The sequence below is a fragment of the Saccopteryx bilineata genome, chromosome 6 (genome assembly GCF_036850765.1).
Source record: "Saccopteryx bilineata isolate mSacBil1 chromosome 6, mSacBil1_pri_phased_curated, whole genome shotgun sequence".
NCBI lineage: Eukaryota > Metazoa > Chordata > Mammalia > Chiroptera > Emballonuridae > Saccopteryx > Saccopteryx bilineata.
In genome coordinates, this window is record NC_089495.1 from 205,757,347 (window position 1) to 205,761,235 (window position 3,889).

General features: G+C 54.5%; 1 protein-coding gene across 1 annotated transcript in view; it reads right to left on the reverse strand.

Annotated features, from left to right (window-relative positions):
* SCRT2 (scratch family transcriptional repressor 2) overlaps positions 1-1,283 on the reverse strand; it is a 14,525-nt gene extending 13,242 nt beyond the window's left edge. The window contains exon 1 of the mRNA XM_066234266.1: positions 1-1,283. This exon is cut by the window's left edge and continues 183 nt beyond it. The gene's annotated coding sequence lies outside the window, so the exon portion shown is untranslated.
* Positions 1,284-3,889: the final 2,606 nt, after the last annotated feature.

Genomic DNA, 3,889 nt, shown 5'->3' on the forward strand with positions numbered 1-3,889 from the left:
GGGGGAGGCTGCCAGCCGGGCGCGATTGGCTGTGTGCGCGCGGGGTTTCAGCACTGGACAGCTCCCAGCGGGCGGGCGGCCGCGCGGAGCCGGCCCCAGTGGCGGCGGCCCCGGCTCCGGCTCGGGCTCGGGCTCCCGGCTCCCGCTCGGGCTCGGCGGCGGCGGCGGCGCGCGCACAGGCGATCGCTGGAGCTGTGCTCAGCACTCCGGCTGCCGGCTTTATATGGGACGCAAGCTGGAGGAGATCAGGTGGTCCCCTAGCAATGGAACTGTTCAGCGCTCTAATCCATCAAATGTCCCTCAGGACAATCGCTCCGCACACGTTCCCCTGAACCGGCGGCGGTGGGGGCAGGCCAGGCGCAGGGAGCAGCGGGCAGGCAGGAGGGGAGAAAGTGAAGGCGAGAAAGGCGCGGAGATAGAGAGAGAGAGAGAGAGACAGAGAAAGAGGAGTACGTCTGGGGTGGGGCGGGGGGGAGAGAGAGAGAGAGGAGATACACGGAGAAAGGCAGAAAGAGACATACAGAGAAAAAGAGACTCGCTGGAAGAGGTAGAAATAGAAACAGAGAGGCCAAGATAAGGACAAAAAGACACAAGAGGAACAGAAGAAAGAGATGGAGAGAAGTAGCAGCATCCGCTCACAGCCACGGGGAGCAGAGAGAGGTGCAGACACACAAAAAGGAAGCCCCCCGTCAGTGCAGAAACAGGAAAAGTGCAGGACAGAGGGAGAGGAGGGACGGCGGTTGGAGCCAAAGGGGGTCGGGCGCATGGGGGCGCAGGGAAGGGGCGCAGAGGAAGGGGGGTGAGCTCCAGCGACGACCCTCCTGCGTCCAGTCCTCTCCCTCGCCCCTGGTTCTGGAGTGGCCGCTGTGGACACTCAGCTTTGACTAGAGGTCGTCGCCTCCCACCCCAGCTCGGCTTCCCATTGGAGCCCCTCTATTGGGTTTGGGGTTCAACTTTCTTCTCCCAGACCGGTGGGGGGAGCGAGCCCTCCATGCCGATGCCCGCCCCGCTCAGCCGGTCCTGTTCTGGTGCCCGGCTCAAGCGGGCGCTGCAAGAGGAAGTGAAAATCGTCCAGTAATTAATTTCCCGGCTGCCGGGAGGTGGTGGTTCTGACACATCCGAGGCTATGTCTTTCCCTGAAGCGGGGAGCAGACAATAGAGACACGTGGACTGGGAAGGGAGAGGGGGGATGGGAGGGGGAGCGGGGCTCCCGCTGGAACTCTTTGCAGGTCAGCTCCTTTGTCTCCAGGAGGGTCTGAGTAGACCCCCTGCCCCCACCCCGTCCAGCCCAAACCTCGGGGAGCTCCCATCTCTTGGCAGGACTGAGGAGCAGGAGAACTCGGCCCCCATCCCAGACGCTGCCTGGCAATGTGCCGTGGTGCGAGGCTGGCCCCAGCAGTACTGGACGGCCAGTACATGGGAGTCCCAGAATCAGACTCCAGGAATGCCAAGATCTCATTGGTCAACAGGATTCTTCTGTTTACGGGATGCGAGTGCTTTGGGGACTGGTTCATCCAACATCAGTTGGGAGGCTCAGACCCAGAGAGGGCCAGGAGGTGCCCCAGGCCCCAGAGTGAGTCAGCAGAAATTTCCAGAGACCCCTGTGGCCTTCGGACATCACTGAGTTAAGGGCTCACACAGTTTTTGAGGTGTGGCTTAGAAACCTCAGAATAAAATTTGGGTCCTTGATCTTGCGTGATCTGAGGGGCCTTGCCCAACTTCCAAGCCATAGGACCTCATGTTTTGTTCCCTGGGACCTTTTCTAACCGCCAGTGCCCGGACACCCCACGTTCCATACCCCAGCAACACACGCCGCCTCCGAGTACCTCGCTCTGCTGCTCTCTCGTTCATCTCTTGGCCTCCATTCTGTTCAGATTGTCCTTCCCCCCCACGTCATCCTAGCACACCCCTAACTTGTCCTCAGGACTTAGCTGAGGCGTCACTTCCTCCAGGAAGGGTCCCCGACTTCTGGCCTGTGGCTCAGTAGCCCCTGAGCTTTGTGAGGTCAGGAACTGTGCTCCATGTTTGGCCCTGCACACTCTTAGGGTGGGCAGTAGGGTATCCCGCTTCCCCTACATTCAAGCTATGTGACCTTGGGCAAATCGTTCACCCGCTCTGTGCCCCCCCTTTTCCCGTTTATAAAATGTTAGTAATCATTGTTGGGAGCTTTACCAGAGTTACTCTATATAAAAAGCATAGTACGGTGCCAAGGATACAGTAGGCACTCAATACGTGTGCGGTCTATATGTACGGTTTTACCTGGACACCCAGGATTCACCTATCACAAGTTTGTGGGGTTCTGTGGGATAAGTGGTGACCTAGACAGTCCTTGTCCCTGCTCTCTTGGAAGTGACATTCAAGGGACAGTGGATGGACACCGAACAAGGAAACACTGAAGTCAACAATACCCTTTCAAATGATCGTTTAGTGCTGTAAGGAGTATAAAACTAGGTAGATAACGGAAAGTGATGGTGCCTGTCGACAGGGTGGTCAGGGTCTCTCGGAAGAGGTGACATCTGAGCTGAGAGTTGAGTGATGAGCTGGAACCGGCCGGGGGTGGCGGGAGCCCAGGAAAGAGGGCTCCACTCCAGGCAGGGGCCTCGTGAATCCACAGGCGCTGAGACAGGAACGAACACGGGCCATGGAGGAAGTTGTAGATAGCTATTCGTGGTGTACTCATACTTTGGAGTTTGGGGTCCAAACTCTATAGTTTGGAGTCTGGGGTCTCTGTCCTCTAGAGGCGCCTAGTCCCGTGAGGTGAATATGAGAAGTGAGTGTCCATGAGATCCCCTCTGCCTGCCTGATGGCTTTCCCATTCCAACCGCCTGCAAAGAGTTAGTAAAACAAAGCCCAGAGAGCTTCACAAACCACTGAGGGTCCATGGTGACTTAGGGACAGAGCTGGGCAGTATGGAGAGGTAATACACCCCTGAAATGACAGATGGAGGCCCCACAGAAGTGATGTAACCAAGGGCCTGTAGCCCACTAGTGTCAGATGGAGGATGAGATCCTAGGTCTTGACCTCCAGTTGGTAGATGGTATGGGCTTCTTTAGTGGGTAGGAAGAACCTTCAGCCCAGACAGTGAGATTCAAAACTACCTGTGGGGGGAGAGGGGTTGAGGGAGGCCTTAAGCGTGGGTGAAATACACCATGGCCTAGTGATTTCATCACTAGGACATCGAGAAGGACGTTCTGTTCCCAAGCCTTCTACAACACTGGCTTACTGGTTTCATAGAGCCCACTGTTAGGAGTTTATTTCTCCAAGTCATATCAAATAAGGTCTCCTAGCTGGAGAAAACGGAAAGGGGTTGTGAAGAAGCCTTCTGCGGGATGGAATACTCCGCCACTGTTAGAAATGAACTTACTAAGGAAAAGCTCATGGACTTACATTCCGTGGAGGGTGCTGGCTCCGGAAACCTCTTTCAACGTGCTCGCAACTATGAACCAAAATGAGATAAATGTGCGCAGGGAGGTGAAAGGGGGGTGGTAGGACTATAAGTCTTTTTTTTTTTTTTTTTTTAACCTTTTTTTTCTTTTGGTATTTTTCAAAAGACCATAAAATGTTTTGGTTCATCAAGCATTTATTGTAAGCACTTGCTAACTACTTCTTTTTTTTTTAATCTTTAATTTTTTAAAATTTATTGATTTTACTAAAGAGGGGCAGAGAGAGAGAGAGAGAGAGAGCGAGGAACACCAGTCTGTTCCTGCATGTGCCCCAACCAGAGATCGAACCAGCAACCTCTGTGCTTCAGAGTGAAGCTCTAACTGGCAGAGCTATCTGGCCAGGGCTCCTCCCTTACTTCTTAAGAGAAGAAATGATAAAGTCTAGTAAAAACATGTCAGGGTGTTTGTTCTTCTGACTATAAGGGAGATAGCACTGCTGGTGACAA